Source organism: Saccopteryx leptura, chromosome 3 (assembly GCF_036850995.1).
Source record: "Saccopteryx leptura isolate mSacLep1 chromosome 3, mSacLep1_pri_phased_curated, whole genome shotgun sequence".
Taxonomy (NCBI): Eukaryota; Metazoa; Chordata; class Mammalia; order Chiroptera; family Emballonuridae; genus Saccopteryx; species Saccopteryx leptura.
In genome coordinates, this window is record NC_089505.1 from 359365066 (window position 1) to 359382076 (window position 17011).

A 17011-nucleotide genomic window follows, 5' to 3' on the forward strand; every position below is an offset into this window, starting at 1 on the left:
TAGTTAAAATGTTAACACAGCAAAAAGGCAACTACTGTCTTAATATTAATAGGGGAAAAGGTCTGATCTTGAAGAACTTCTAAGAAGGTTTTGAGGATCCCTGGGGGTTGATGGACCATCCTTTGACAACCACTGATCTCAAGCAATAACTAGTGGTAGAAATCCAAGTTAGCTGGTAGAGAAGAAGAGTCATTACTCTGGGTAGAAGGAGACTTGTGTTTAGACCTAGCCCTTCTCTGGGCTTCAGACTAGTATCATCTGTGGAAGCAGACAGACCATCCTTTCCGGGTCTATGAGTATTCTTGGAGAAGGGCAGCTTGGGCCTCTGGTCATATTTCTATGACCATCTGCTCAGTCCATGAAACCCAAGCCCGAAGGGGAAGGCACTCCTACCCCATAGTATACCTTCCAGAAAGTGACTTGAAGCATCTTCCTTCACCTACCCTGGTACCTCAAGTGGGCACTCTGTTCTGCCCAGAAACCCCACACTTCTTTAGTCAGAGTGTTCTTCAGTTCTCCTAGACAACCAAAGAGGCGAAGTGCTGGGCTCTAGGGTGAAGCAAAGAGTTCTTTGGCTTGGTGTCAAACCAAAATCACAACCCATAAAAGAAACAACTTGATAAATTGGGTCTCATCAAAATGACAAGTCTTTGCTCTATGAAAGACTTTGTTAGAATGGAAAGACAAGCTGCACACCAAGGGAAAATATTTGTAAGTCACATATCGGACAAAGGAGTTGTGTCTAGAATATATAAAGAACTCTCAAAAATGAACAACAGAAACTGTTAGAAATGAAAAAGTAGGAAATGGGAAAAAGAAACAAATAAATATTCACTGAAGAGGCTATATAGTTGGTAAATAATGCAAAAAAAAAAAAAAAATTCAACATCATTACCACAAGGAAATGCAAGTTAAAACCAGAATGAGTTCTCCTGGTTGTGATACTGGACTGTAGTTTAGAAAGACGTAACAATTGGGGGGAAAGGGAAAAGGGGTCACAGAATCTCTTTGATCTCTTAAACTGTATATGAACTTATAAGTATTTTGGGAGGGATGGTGTCATTTAAAAATAGACGGTGTCACAGCCCTGCTCCAAACCTCCAAGCTTTTCCCATCATGCTTGGAAAGAATGTAAACTACTGATCGTGTCTGACAAGCTCTACTGGGTGTCAGCCCTCCCTCCAGTTTTATCTCCTACCACTCTCTCCCGTCTCTCGGGACACTGGCTTCCTTGTAGTTTCTTGAATATGCAAGCTTTTTCCTACCTCTGGGCCTTTGCATTTGATGTTCCCTCTCCTGGGAATTTTCTCTCCCCACATCACTTGGTCTTGATCAAATGTGTTGTAGGAAAGCTTTTTCGGCCACTGTATCAAAAATAGCACCCACACTCTCACTCTTGCCCCTCTCTCATTCTACTCTGACAGTGTATTATATGTGTTTGCTTACTTGTGTAAGGCTCCATGTGGGTAGGGTCCTATCTTATTCACAAAGGCAGACATACGGAAATGCATGGCACATGGCAGGAGCTCAGTAAATCTTATTGAATGAATGAATGAATGAATGAATGAATGAATGGAAGATGGCACGTTAACATAGATAGATGCTTGCTTTGGCACACCTTGCTGTGTACTAAGCTCTTCTTACATTTCTTGCAAAGCAAATCTGCCTGGGCATAGGAAAATAATTCCATAAATAGAAAGACCTAGGTTTGAGTCCCACCTCTGACACTCAGCTGGTAGAGAAGAAGAGTCATTACTCTGGGTAGAAGGAGACTTGTGTTTAGACCTAGCCCTTCTCTGGGCTTCAGACTAGTATCATCTGTGGAAGCAGACAGACCATCACTCTGCTGGCCGTGTGAATTCGAGCAGATCACATCACCTTTTTGAGTATGTCATCGTCTGAAATAAGGATTGCCCTAAGGAGCCTGCGGATGATATCAGTATCTCTCCCTCAGACCTGCTTCTCCTGACTCTCATCTCAGCACATGATAACACCAGCCCTCTCAGCCCGCCAGGAACCTGGGTGAATCAGTCTGTGTTTTCCTTCTTCACAGCCCCCATACCTGGACAGTTGCCAAGTCTAACTAGTCTACTTGTAAATCTCTCCCACGTATCTCTTCTACCTCTCTCTCTTTTTTCCTTATCTCTTGCCTAAACCATTGCAATAGACTCCCTGATTGCTATTTCCCATTCATCATCCACACTACGAACAGAATAATTTTTCTACCACACAAATCTGATTATATAAGCACCTTACCTAAAACCTTAAGTTGGTCCCCACTGCTTGCCAGATAAAGAGCAAAGTCCCTACCTTGGGACAGATCTGGGCCCTGCTTCTCTCTTGATCCCATTGTTCCTCCCTTCCCAACACCTTCTGTAAACTCAGCCATGTGCGGAAACAGGCCACTCTGTCAAGTCTCCAACGGCGTGTCTTGTTTGCCACTGCTCTATCTGTCAGGATGGTCCTCCACACTACCTGACACCTACAGGATTGACGGGGTTCAAGTCAGCATCCCCTAGTGACATCCCCGATTTCCCAGTCTGTTCTGCACCTCTCTCTGCTTCCAGGAGAACCCGTGCCTAACAATCACAGCACAGGGTTTAGCGTATAGTAGGAACTTCATGTTTATTGAATGAGTTACTTGTGGTGGGCATTAATAAGAACGTTAAACTTGCAGATCCTTGTACAAGCTGTGATGAGTAGTGAAGGGGCTATTCCCCCTCTTCTCCAGCACTAATTTAAGGTAACATTTGCAAATGTTTAAAGATAATCTGGATTTGGCCCTGCCCAGGGACCAAGGAGTGGCCAAGCGGACCTCTGAAATCATCCATCTTTGGGGTTCTTCCAGCTCATTGTGTGATGAAGTCTGGACCTAAAGAGACATGGGTTTGAATCCCAGCTCTGCTGAATGACCTGGAACCTTCATTTCATTGAGGGAAATAACAGGGATTTCAAAAGCAAAAGAGAAGAGATGGGGCTGCTACAAAGAGTAGTCATGAAGATTCAATAAAACCTTGCAGAAAAGACACAGAGAATGGCAGGTGCTTGGCACACAGTTAGCATCGGGTAAGTATTAGTATATCTCCATCTAGTGGTCTCGACATAAGAACTCAAAAAAGGGGCGGGGCAAGAAACACCGCGGATTCAGTGAGCATGCGTGAGGCAGAGCACAGTGGGAGCCCAGCGAGAACCAGAGCTCCTGCAATGCCAAGCAAATGAAGTGACATAGAAAGACAGAAAGAGAAGTAGGTGGGCAGGATGTAGCTGGTGGGGGTGGAAGTCACTGTTTATAAACAGTTACTGGGGCAGAGGAGGGTTTGGAGCCTGGGTGAGCAATCCCAGATCTGGGGGCCATCAAGGTCTTTTTTAGAGTTAGAGGAAGGAGAGGCTTCGCTCTGCTGCCAGCCTGTGGCAATCTGACCTAGAGGTCGGTTCCCTGCCTAATTTCCACCCCCAAGCTACAATAAGCACTAGTTGAGCACTGGATGTGCTGAGGAGCAAGCCCTAGGGTGAGGCCCAAGAGAGAATCCCGAATACTCAGCCTCATGTGCTGCAGAGAACACCGGCTTTGGAATTTGAGCAGCCTAGGTAACACTCTGGGTGAGACCAGGACCATCTGGCCTTCAATTTTCTCCTCTGTAAAATGGGGATAAACGACCTACCCTCAATGTACTTGGGGATATTGACCAAAAGATGCAAAGTGTTTAGTGCAAACTAGACAATCTGAATTGCAGTTTCCTCCCTTTTATCCAACTTGCTCAGATTTTTTTTTTCTCTTAGCACTTATGACCTACTATTTTGTAGAATTTACTTGAGATCAGGGACTTTGTCTCATGTCTTGTTTGCCACTGTAATCTCAGCACCCAGCGGTATCTGGTCATATTGAATACATGGACAAATAAATTCTATTTGTTTTATCTCTTCCACCAGAATGTAAACTTCGTAAGAATAGACTTGTATCCATTATCGATTGCTGATAGCAAATCCCAAACCTTAGGGGTTTAAAATGGCAAGAGTCACAGCTTCTGTGGGTCAGGGTGCCCACTGGGAGAGGACCAGGGTCTCTCGTGGTGGCACCTTGATGCCAGTGGGGCTGTAGTCATTGGAGAGCTTGCCAGAGCCTGGATGATCCATTTCCAAAGTGACTCTCTCACGTGGCTGACAGGTGCCACCCAGTTGGTTCCTCTGCTCATGGACATTTGTCTGGGCCACATTGACTGTCTTTCCAAACATGGTAGCAGGCTTCCCTTAATCAAAGAGACCACGAAGAAGCCACCAGAAATGACTTTGTGATTGAGTCTTATGCTGAGTCCAGGGCATTACAGTCACAAATCGTCACAGCTGCCACATTCTATCAATCATCCAGGCCAATTCTGACTCAGGTGGAAGGAAACCATGTAAGGGCATGAACACCTCAGGAACTGAGGCTTGTGGGGAGCCATCCTGGAGGTTTATTGATGTAACCCCAGGGCCTCTGACTGCATAGATGCTGGTACACAGCAGGGCAGTGCCTCTTGAGTTATCTGTGGCCCTCATTCTTCTAGAAACCACTGACCAGGAGGCACTTAAAATTCAGGAATTCCTTACTTTGGCAAGTACATGTTTTCCTGGTAAGGAATGGATACTAATGGACATAAATATGATCAGAAATGTCTCAGTGCAAACACATCAGCTCTTGGGAAAAGAACCTTAGAATCTCTAGCCAGAATTATCCTGACAATAGAATAGTCCTTGGTTATCTTTAGCTGAGCAAGGATGTACCTATGCTGAAGCCAACACCACCTGAAGCAATGCTTCTAAGGAAGTTAAAACTCAATTATGTAAGATCATTGAGCAAGAAACTCAATTATCTAAGATCATTGAGCAAGGAAGACTATGGGGGTTTATTGATGTAACCCCAGTGCCTGGCATGTGAGCAGCATTCAGCTTGCATTTGTTGAATCCATGAATGGACACTTATGTTATTGTGCTGGGTGTAGTTAAGGGACTCAGGCCCTGCCTACAAGGAGCTGTTACTCTAGTGGAAGAGACAGACATGCAGCGACCTTTATCATTTTATGTCCTGTAGCAGAAGAGGGCCTGAACTTTCTGAGGAGGCATGTTCATGTTCAGCCTGCTGGAGGAGGAGACCAGGCAAGAGGATCCTGAAGTGGCTGGCAGACACGTGGGCTGGGTTCTGAAGGGTGCATCGAAGTAGCTATGGAAGGAATAAAGGAAATGATCTCCCCAGTGTTAAAGAGAAAACACACAGGCCCCCAAATGGTGTCCCTTGTGCTAAGTCCAGTGAAATAAAGAACCAGACTAAATACCTACTCTGCCGTGTTCTGGAAATTATATAAAATTCCTGGAAGTCTGATCTATCCTGACATAAAATGTTGCCTCCTGTCAAAATCAAGACTTACACTAACAGGCCTGCACCTGAGGACCCGGGAGATGCCCAACCTGACTTCCATACAAAGGCGGCGGCAGCAGACTCTAACGATTGGGGCACATATGGTTACAGTCCACTTTGCTTCTGCAAGAACCACCCCCTCCCTGCCCCCATTGCATCGTTTTTGCCTTCTGGATGTCATAAAATGTCAACAGCCTGCTTCTGAATTAGAGAAATTAGAGAAATTACAGCCAACAGTGGCTGTAAGTTAAACGAGTAACTGGGACTGTGGGGAACCCAGACGGCTGCCTGGTTCTTCCAGGCTCCCTGCAACCCCATTTTTCACTTCTTGCATTCCTTTACCACCGCCCCCCCAGAGTGCCCCAAAATGATGCTTGTTCCCAGAGAGACCTCAGAACCCCTCTGAGCACATGCCATGGGACGTCATTTGATTGCCAGTTGGTATGGGTTATCAAAATGTTCTTTTGCCTGTTTTGTTCATTGACAAGAACAATGCCTGGCACATGGTAGGGACTCAGTATAACTGCTAAATGCTGAGAAGCTGAATTCTTCACCCCGGGCTTATGGTGACCCAGCAAAGGTTTGTGTTTTCAGTTCTATGGGCCAATGAATCTTGACAATTGAAAAGAAAAAAAAAAAGAAAGAAATGTCCTTAGTGTTGTATGCATGCTTTCCAGATAGGTTGAAACCTTCCCCTATCACAAGGCTGCTGCCCTTACAGTGGCAAAGAAGCTGTTAGAAATTGTATCTCCTTTCCACATGATTTAGTTACAGGAAGGCAAATGCCCATGGGTCTATAACCTTCTGTGGCTCCCTTGTTGTCTCAGCCTACTATGACCAGCTGCTTTTTAAGTCTTCAATGTTCAGGGCTCAAGACTATCATAAACAGATTAAGGAAGCTTCCCAAGACCCCAATTCTAGGAATCTTGTTGGCTAGAGCAGTGGTCCCCAACCCTTGGGCCATAGACCGATACCGGTCCGTGGGCCATTTGGTACCAGTCTGCAGAGAAAGAATAAATAACTTACATTATTTCCATTTTATTTATATTTAAGTCTGAACGATGTTTTATTTTTTAAAGATGACCAGATTCCCTCTGTTACATCTAAGACTCACTCTTGACACTTGTCTCAGTCACGTGATACATTTATCCGTCCCACCCTAAAGGCCGGTCCGTGAAAATATTTTCTGACATTAAACCAGTCCATGGTCCAAAAAAGGTTGGGGACCACTGTTATATAAAGGCTGCTAAAGGGGTGTCCTGGAAGTGTCATCAGAAGATGACAGCCCTCGAGCCCAGGTGCAGAGGACTTCATCAGATACTCCTGACCACTTACACTGAAGAACTAGAAGGCCCCGAGCCTCGGATGCACATCTCACAGCTAATGGAGGCTCCGCTAGACATCTGACCCTATGCAAATGCAGGCAACCCTCAAATCAAATTGACTGAAAAGTCACTGACATTCATGCCAACTGCTTCTTCCCAAGACACCTCATGGAGACTTCCTACTTTTTTTTTTAATTTTTATTTTATTTATTCATTTTTAGAGAGGAGAGAGAGACAGAGAGGGAGAGATAGGAGAGAGAGACAGAGAGAGAGAAGGGAGGAGGAGCTAGAAGCATCAACTCCCATATGTGCCTTGACCAGGCAAGCCCAGGGGTTCGAACCGGCGACCTCAGCATTTCCAGGTCGATGCTTTATCCACTGCGCTACCACAGGTCAGGTGAGCCTTCCTACTTTTATGTCAACGTAAAAACCTTATTTTACCCCCATATTTCTAAGACCATCACTAAGTGGGGGTTAACTCTGGAAATTATAGCAACTTTTTATTTCAGGCTAGGAGAAAAACCAACCCGACCCTTGGCTTGAACAGGTATTGCGTCCCAATAGGATTTGCCTGGGTCTCTGACTGCATAGATGCTGGTACACAGCAGGGCAGTGCCTCTTGAGTTATCTGTGGCCCTCATTCTTCTAGAAACCACTGACCAGGAGGCACTTAAAATTCAGGAATTCCTTACTTTGGCAAGTACATGTTTTCCTGGTAAGGAATGGATACTAATGGACATAAATATGATCAGAAATGTCTCAGTGCAAACACATCAGCTCTTGGGAAAAGAACCTTAGAATCTCTAGCCAGAATTATCCTGACAATAGAATAGTCCTTGGTTATCTTTAGCTGAGCAAGGATGTACCTATGCTGAAGCCAACACCACCTGAAGCAATGCTTCTAAGGAAGTTAAAACTCAATTATGTAAGATCATTGAGCAAGAAACTCAATTATCTAAGATCATTGAGCAAGGAAGACTATGGGGGTTTTCCTTTGATTGGCTTGGGTTTTGGGGACTATGGCTCCAAAGTGCACTCCAAACATGGGGAATTACCCTGCGTCTATTTATCATAATAATATCCCTGATGTTCTAGTCTCTCGAACAATGTAAAGGCACACTTGCAGCTGCTGAGCGCCCAGCAATGACCCTAAGACTGGAATGTCAGAGAGGGAACGCAGAGAACGACCTACTTACGGGTTATTAAGCTGAAACTGTGACCTGCGAACGTCATGGAGATTAAACAGAAGCGTCATGCCACACCGGAGCAACAGTGCACAGAGTAGGTAGCAGCCCCGAGCGAAGTGAATGCCTTAATTTTTTTGTTCTTGTTGTTAAATCTCTTAATTAAGCTGAAAGTCCTATCAAAATGGGGGAATTTTTAAAAAGAAACCACAGGCTGAAAATGGTATCCCGTGTGCTAAAGCCCACCATACCAAAGCTAGAAGACTTAATATCCGATCTAGTGCGGCTTTGACCTTCCCCAGAAATGTAATCTTTTTTTTTTTTTTTACAGAGAAAGAGAGAGAGTCAGAGAGAGGGATACATAGAGACAGACAGACAGGAACGAAGAGAGATGAGAAGCACCAATCATTAGTTTTTTTTTTGCGACACCTTAGTTGTTCATTGATTGCTTTCTCATATGTGCCTTGACCGTGGGACTACAGTAGACCGAGTAACCCCTTGCTCGAGCCAGTGACCTTGGGTCCAAGCCGGTGAGCTTTTGCTCAAACCAGATGAGCCAGCACTCAAGCTGGCCACCTCGGGGTCTTGAACCTGGGTCCTCCACATCCCAGTCCGATAATCTATCCACTGCGCCACTGCCTGGTCAGGCCAGAAATGTAATCTTAATCAGCCAGTCTGGAATTTTCTGGCCAATACCAATGAGATAATCTGTCCACCACAGGAAGGAGAGGCAACCTGCATGATAAAAAACCCTTGCTATTCCCTTCCCCCCAAAAAAGATGTTCTGGTCTAAAAATAACCCTTTTCTTTCCCTAATGACTCCCCCGTCACGCCCTTCTTCCTATAAAAACCTGCTATTCTGTCAAGCCACTTGGCATGCCGCCCGAATTTACGAATTGCTTAATAAATCCAATTAGATCTTCAGATTTTACTCAGTTGAGTTTTGTTCTTTAACACAAGGAAGGGGAAACAGATGATGCAAAAGTCCAAAATAAGAAAGGGCTCCATGAGCAAAGGGAAAGTGAAGGGAGAGATATGTGTCATCAAAGTCATGTTCATGTGACTTTTAGATGCAGTAGATTTTCATTAGTGCCTTTGCCTATAGAAATGCTATATATTAGTAATAACATAATATCAAATATAGTACTAATATAATAAATAGTATAATGATAATAATGAGGGAAGAATTGGAAACAAATGCCAAAATGCTGTGTGTTGTTGAGTTTTGTTATCTCAGGGTTGGTTCTGTTCAGCAGGTGGGGACCACCTTTCCGGGGGCTGGGCTCTATGCTAAGTGCTTGAACACAGAGACTAGTGACAGAGACGGCCGTTGTTTGTGAGCAGCTAAGGATATGACAGGCTGGGGCAAAGGCCCTCCACAAATTATACTATGGAAGGAATCAGAGAAATGTAAGTTCCATGAGAGAGGCATGTAGCAAGGGTGCAAGGGGCCAAAGGGGGCGCTATTGCAGCCATTTGGAGTAAAAACTGGCTATTCAAGGAGGCCTAGAAAAATGTAAGGGGTGAATCTGACCCAATGTCAACATGGCGGCAGTTCTTTGTAGACACCTGCTCAGTTAGTCGTTTTTCAACATCCTCTCCTTTCCTTCAAGGACCACCAAGCAGCGCGGTCCTGCCCTCCTCACCCGGAAGCTCTGGGGAAACATCGCCTGGAGGTGGGGTTTGGTGGCAGGGGAAGAGATGTGAGGGCCTGATGCCTCCTCCAGCCTGCTGGTGTCCTTCAGCTGTGGAAACGCAGGCAGCCACACTCCCCACACCCCAGCTCCTGACAGCCCGGGCTTAAATTATTACTTAATATTATTTCTTCTCTGTGGGGCTTCGTTCGCATTCTTAGTCCTAAGGAAATGAAAGGACTTCTTACATGGTCTCCCCCGGCACCCATTGCCCAGCGCAACGAGTGGAGGAGAAAGTAATTGCTCCATTTTAAAATCCAAGGTCTCTAAAGCTCAGCAGCAGGAGCAGACTGGCCCAGGCAGGGCCTTCCTGGCCACCAGAGGCCAAGTCAGGCAGGTTTTTCAGGGACGGCCTGGGAGCAGAGTCCCAGAGGAAGAGCCCGAGAAGGACTGCCCAAACAGAAGGGGCTGGCCAAGGCCACAGGGCGCTCGGGGAGTGACTCCACAGCTGAGCCCCCCCCCCCGGGGGGTTCTAGCGCACCTCCAGTCCCTCCAGATCCCGCAGGGACTTTGAGGAATGCAGACTCTCAAAGGGCAGCAGACAGCTCGTCCCACCTTTCCTGAGCCATCTGCTGGTCCACAATGTTCAAACATCAAGGGTTTCTCTGCGCCCCAAGCCATGCCACTGCCCAAGGATCACAGCTACCAACGCACTCTTCTGTACGCTGAGGGACACGGCCTTCACAGGTGGTCGTCAGTGCCCACGTCCCTGAGACTGTGAGATGCAGTTCTCCAGTTGGCCTCAATTAGTCAGGCTACATAGCACCTTTGGTTACTATATCCATGCAGTCCAACCACAGGAAGAGGAATCGGATTCCTGCCCCTAGCCTTGGTGACAAGGTCACAACATGTAGGCCTGGGTACAGCAAAGCCCAAGGGAGGAAGAGGTCAGTTCTCCAAGGAATTGGGGGACAAAGTCTGGTGAGGCTTTATGGAGGAGACATCTTAAACTTGGGAGATGGGTCTCCCAGAAAGACTGGATGGGGGAGGCATCTTGGAGAAGAAACAATGCCAGCAAAGAACAGCTTTAGGCATGAGGCCTCTGGGAAGCTACAGACGGTTCCATGAGGCTCGATCCTCGGGTGCCAGGGTGAGTCATGCTTAGTGATAAACCTGGACCGGCCGGCAGAGCCTGGGCCACAGAGACGTCGGGGACCAAGATGAAAGCAGAGAATGGGGGGTCATCGACGTCATTGGAGGAGGCTTTGCCTTTTAATGACTGTGTGACCCCAGATAAGATACTTAATCTCTATGTGCTTCAGTTTCCTTATCTGTGAAATAGGAATAATGAGAGTATCTTTTTCATAGGGTTTTAAAAGGAGATTTTAAAAGAGAGTAAAATGTAAAAAGCTCAGCACAGTGACTAACATTTGTAGTAAATGCCCATAAGTTTATGTTATCATCGGTACAAGTTTCCAGGTGGAGAATAAAGGAGCACTGAACAAGAATGGAGCAGAGGAACCATCTGGGAGGTGACTGCTGTGTCCAGGTGTGCAGTAACGATGGCCTGAGCTATTGCACCGGCACTGGAGAAGGGCCTCATAGGGGTTAAATGGGAGACGTAGAGAACAGAGAATCTTCTGGAATGGGTGGCTCTTGGGAAGTAGGGGTGGTGAGGGAGTGGGGTATGGATTTGCCTGCTGGTCACTGAGATCGAAAATCCAGTTTGGGAGACCAGGAAGGGTAAGTATTTATACAGAGGTGGTTGATGCAATGAGTTTGACAATACAGTGGTACCCTGAGATACGAGCAGACCAAAATACGATTTTTTTAAGATACAAGCTGTGACTCGGTCCGTATTTTTGTTTGAGATCCGAGCAAAATTCCGAGATACGAGTCATGATTCGGGAAGCTGCCACTAGTTGGCGCGCTGGTGCACGGGTCCAGTATCGGCAGTTTGATATACGAGTTGACTGACTTACGAGCTTGGTTACAGAACGAGTTAATTCTGTATCTCAAGGTGCCACTGTAGCGACTAAGGTCATCCAGAGACCAGAGCTGAGAGTCAGCAGCACCAAGCTGGCAACTAAAGCCGTCTCAGAAGGCGAGATGGCTCGGCCCTGGGCAGCCTCCAAGAGAACCTTGCCAATCACGCAAGGAGGTGGCCTTAGGCCTCCCCTTACGCACAGCCAGTGCAGGAAATGGAGACCCTTGAAGTTCTTGGCCATTAGGAGTACTCAGTCTTCTGTAAATTAAACTTTCTTGTCCATGCTCCAGACATGGTTGAAAATCAAAGGGAATAATGAACCTTTCATCTAGCTTATGTTTAAAATACACATCTTCCTATCTTGGGGAGGACTCCTAGGACATTTGACATTTGGAGCAGGGCGCCACCCCGTTTCATGGTTTTAACCCCATGCCTTTCTCAGTCAAGGCCTTGACACAAGTGCTTCCTAACTCTGTGACGCTGGAGCACCCCTGTCGTGCTGGACCTGAGACAAATGCCACCTCCTCTGTCTGAAAGACAGGCCCTTCCTCGGCAGTACGAGGCCGCCAACGTGGAAATAGTTCTGAATGACCTTCCACAGCAATAGCAACGAGACGTGATTTTTGGTAAAAAAAAAACAAATATCTTAAGTCTGCATGAACACTAGAATTACCCGTGGAATTTAAAAAAGAAAGTACTGAAAACAGAGCGCTCCTTTAAAAACCAGATTTTTACTCATGAGAAGAAAGCTCGCAATAACTGCTGACAACTTGTGCTGCAGAGCGAGCTATGGCTGAAGACAAAAGGGACGCAGCCAGATTGCGAAAATGATTCAGCTTAAACCAAAAATGCCAAGGTTGCAGGGATGTGTGATTGTAAAACCAGTGCACAAAACCCTCCACAGAGAGGTCCCCTGAGCCACATGGCTCTTCTGGCCCATCACCCGTGAGTGGTGGCAATGCTCCCTCCACCGAATGGCCCATCGACAAGACCTCTCTCTGCTGAGCAGTTCGATCAAAGAGATTTTTCCAGAAGCGAATTTGATCCAGAATCTGGTGCAGCTCTCATGATGAACAGCAGCAGCCCAAGAAAGTCTTCCCCTGCTAAGGAGGCAGGTGAGGGCAAGGTGAACATGGCTGCAGAAGGCCCCCTCCTTTCCCAGGGGAGCCCCTCATGAACCCTGCCGTGGAAAGCCCTACGCCACCACCTGTCTGATGTGGCCTTGGCCTTGTCCTCCACCGTTTGGTCCTAGTTTGTGGCCACGTCTAAGCTTACGAGAATAAGAACCAGGTTGTTCCACCTGGAAGATGGGATGTGGTCATTTGTACCAGGACACAACACACATTTCAGACCGTTAGGCTCTCTTGGCCCTCAAAGAAATCATGTTTTTAAATGTCGAACTCCTTTTTTGATTTAAAATGAGCCCGGAATGCTTGGCAAACTATCTTTCACAGTAAAAACATGTTTTTCCTAACACAGTGCCTTTTAAACTCCCTTCCATTTATTAAATTGGAAATGTTTTTAATCATACAAAAAGAAAAATACTGCCACCAGGCTCCTTCTGAGACAGGTGAGTTAGAAGTCAGGAAAATATGTTGGCAAGTGGAATGGGGAAACTAAGTCAGATGGCTAAACAAGGCCAGGCAATCTATAGTCAGTTAATAAATCGCAAGATCTTCTCTTCTCTGACCAAGGCCAGTTAGGAGCAAACGGTCCGCCCGTTCTGGACCATGCTGAGGCAGACCCACCTCAGGACTGGTCCCTTTCCCATGACATTCTTTGAAGGTGGGACTGACCAGAGAATGACCCTGATCCCTCTACACACTGATTTGGGTGCATTAGCATATCAAAGGAAACACCTGGAAAACTGATGAATATTCTCTTGAGATCCTCCCCTAAAATTTCCACCTCTAGAAAACAGACTAAAACCCTTAAGACAAAAGTCCAGTGGGTGCTCTCGGCCACTGGAGAGCACACGCGTCTCTCCAGCCCTCCTGGTTCCTCAGGCGTGGCATCATTGCTCTCTCTCTCCTAAGCGCCAGGGGCCCCAGTGAGAGTGCAAGCAGGGGAGCAGCGGGCAGCGGCGGCTCATCCTGGGCCGACACCCTGACCCTGTCTCCAAGGCCCTCCTTCTGCCTAACTTTTCAGTAAGTCAAAAGGCAGCTCTGCCTAGGCTCAGCTGCTAAGCTGTCCCTTCTGTCGCAACCCCTTCCTTTGTTTTACCGTCCCCAGCTTTATAAATTACTCTCAAAATCACCTGCACGAAGTCAAGAACCCACACATTCCAGACCATACAAAGGCAGACCCGCCTTGGTCACAGTGCCTCTCCAGTGACTCTTCCCTGGAGTTATCAGAATGCTTGAGGGTATTTGCCACAAGGCCAGGATTGAGAGCCACCAAGAACCAGCAGCTTGGTCGGTGGTCACTGGCAGGACAACAGCACCACAGACTTGGGTGGAAAAGGGCAGCTGTCAGCTGCATGCCCCTAGTCCCCAGTCCCCACGGAAAAGGCAGTTATCTGGCTCTGGACTCAATGGCAGCAGCCTGTGCTACTAGTTCACTTTGCCAGGCTTGGGGGAGCTGGCTTGTGTAAGCTCTTTGCCTTCTTTCTATACAACTAAGGTCTGAAATTGTGTGGAAAGGGCTATGAGGTAACATCTTGGCTCCTCCCTCTCCCAGTTTAGCCCTCTGTGATTAAAAAATAAATATAAAACATAAAACAAACAAATAAAAAACTCCCAGGAGTATTCCTTCCATCTTGAAAGTTTTCCCTTCAGTGATTTTGTTGGATGAGCCGCTAACGCCATCAGCTTGTCATTTCTTCTGCCTTGCATGACAGCTCCTGTCCTGTCCTTGTCAGGCTTGACCTTCTGGGCTAGCTCAGTCTTAGCTGGAAGGGGCTGTCCTGTGCATTGTAGGGCATATAGCAACACCTCTGGCCTCTATGCTCTGGATGCCAGTAGTACGACCCCATCTAGTTGTGACAACCAAAATCGTCTGCAGACATTGCCAAGTGTCCCCTGGGGGCCAAAGTCACTGGTTTGAGAAACAGGCTCTAGAAGAACTCGCTGAGGGACGGTTCATATCTAGGCCAGGTCTTTTTCTTTCAGTGCTGGCAGAGTGCCCAGCACTTGGTAGGTGCTCACTTGGTGACCGTAAGATGAAGTCCCTTCTGTGTCATCGCCCCTGTTTGTAGGTGTGGTAGGTGGAGGGCTTTGAGAGACGGTGATGCATGTTGTTTCCCTCTTTCGTCTTCCCAGTCAGAGTCCTGTGCTTCTCTGTTTCTGGAGAGACTTGAATCCTCTTTCTTGTTTCCAAATCCATTGAGGTAAACAAGATTCGGGAACAAAAGGGTCTGCCTCTGGATTAAGATTAGATTTCCAGAGACGTGGGCAAGATGTAGGAGAGAGATCTATAGATCCCAGGAGTCTTCCAAAGCTGTAGCTAAAGGGATGCACCGATAGACTGCGAAGGCCCAAGTTCTTGGCCAAGACCTTGGGTTCCTAGTGTGGCACAGATGTGGCAGAGAACTTCTGGACTGAGATAAGGAACATCTGAGTGGATGGGGGACTGATGAGAATAGGACCCTCTGGAAAACTGATCATGATGTTAGCTTTCAGATCCCTGGCACAAACTCTGAAGACTAGGGGAAAGAGAAACTCCCAAAGACTAGAGAACTGAGGAAAAAAAGGTTGGGGAGGAAATCAAGTTGATATTTTGAAAATAAAAGATGCCAATGTTTCTGACACACCTGCCTTTCTGACTTGGGTTCCCTACGTGGTATATACAAAGTGCCAAGTTAATAATAGTTAATATTTATTGAGTGCTTATTATGTACCAAACACTGTCCTTTCGGTGTTTGGTGAATTATGTCTTTTAACCTTCCCACTATTCAGAGTGGCGCAGCGGAAGCGTGCTGGGCCCATAACCTTCCCACTATTTCTGTTACTAGGCTCCCCAACATAGAGATAAGGAATTGGAGACATATTTAGCTGGGTGACTAGCTCAATGTCTTCCACAATTTGAGTGGAAGATGCAGAATAATAACAGCAACAAACACATATAACATAACACTATGACAGGCCACGTTTCATAGGCTTTCCATGTGTTATTTCATTTAATCCTCAACAACCCAATGAAGTAGGTATGATCTTCAGTCCTAGAAGAAAAACAAACAGAAACAAGGAAACAGAGATGAAATGATTTGCCTAGTTCTCAGATCATAGTTGGCAGAGCTGGAATTTGAACTGGAAGTCTGGTTGCGAAGTCTACGCAGCTAATGACCAAGCAGTGCTTTGGAGACTCCAGGAACCACGTCCTTAACCATGCTCTGCTGAATGGGCACCAGGGTATTTCCAAATGACCAACTGGTAGAACAGGCTCTTAGTAGGAACCAAAAGGGTGATGAGAACCCAAATGGCTTGTTTGGGATCCAAAAAGAAGAATCAGGAAAAACTAAGTTTTTGGCCTAGGTCTGGAATTTACAACTAACACTGAGCTCAAGAGCACATCCCAGGCAAGTCAGGGAGCATTCTCTACAGGAACTTTCTTTGTCCCAAGCAAAGTGCCTCACCCAATCATTTCTTTCTTTCCTTTCTTTTTTTTTTTTTAAGTGAGAAGCAGTGAGGCAGACAGACATATGTCCACATGCGCCCCCTACCAGACCCACCCAGCAAGCCCCCTATAGGGCGATGCTCTGCCCATCTGGGGCCACTGCTTTGTTGCTCAGGCAACTGAGCTATTTAACACCTGAGGCGAGGCCATAGAGCCATCTTCAGTACTCAGGTGCTCAAACCATTTGAGCCATGGCTGTGGGAGGGGAAGAGAGATAAAGAGAGAGAGAGGGGAGAGGCAAAGGGGTGGAGAAGTAGATTGTCGCTTCTTCTATGTGCCCTGACCAGGAATTGAACCCGGGCCTTCCACAAGCTGGGCTGATGCTCTACCACTGAGTCAACTGACCAGGGCCCCTAATCATTTCTTTAATCAAGAATGTCCTCATTGAAGATTACATGAAGGCTTCTAGTCAGCACATTTACCCCCAGAGACATGAGCTTCCTCAGAGGTCAAAGTTAGAGGCCAGAAGTCAGCTATGGGATTTGAAACTTTGAAAATTTGTCATTGAGTAGTGGAAATAGCTCCTGTATTAGTCTTTCTTCTCCATTGAAGGTAAGAGCCTCAGCACTTAGCACAGAGCTTTGCATGTAGTAGCTACCTGGATACTTGAGTTATAAAAGATAGTGGAAATCCTTGATTTTAGATATATACAACAGAGGGTTTATAGTATAGTGACTTTTGTTTAAGAAAGGAAGGAAAGGAAATATGCATATAAGTACATATAAATACATATAGCCCTGGCTGAGTAGCTAAGTTGGTTACAGCATTGTCCTGCTACGCCAAGGTTGCAGGTTCAATCCCTGTCGGGGCACATAGAAGAATCAACCAACAAATACATAAATAAGTGGAATGACAAATCAATGTTTCTCTCTTTC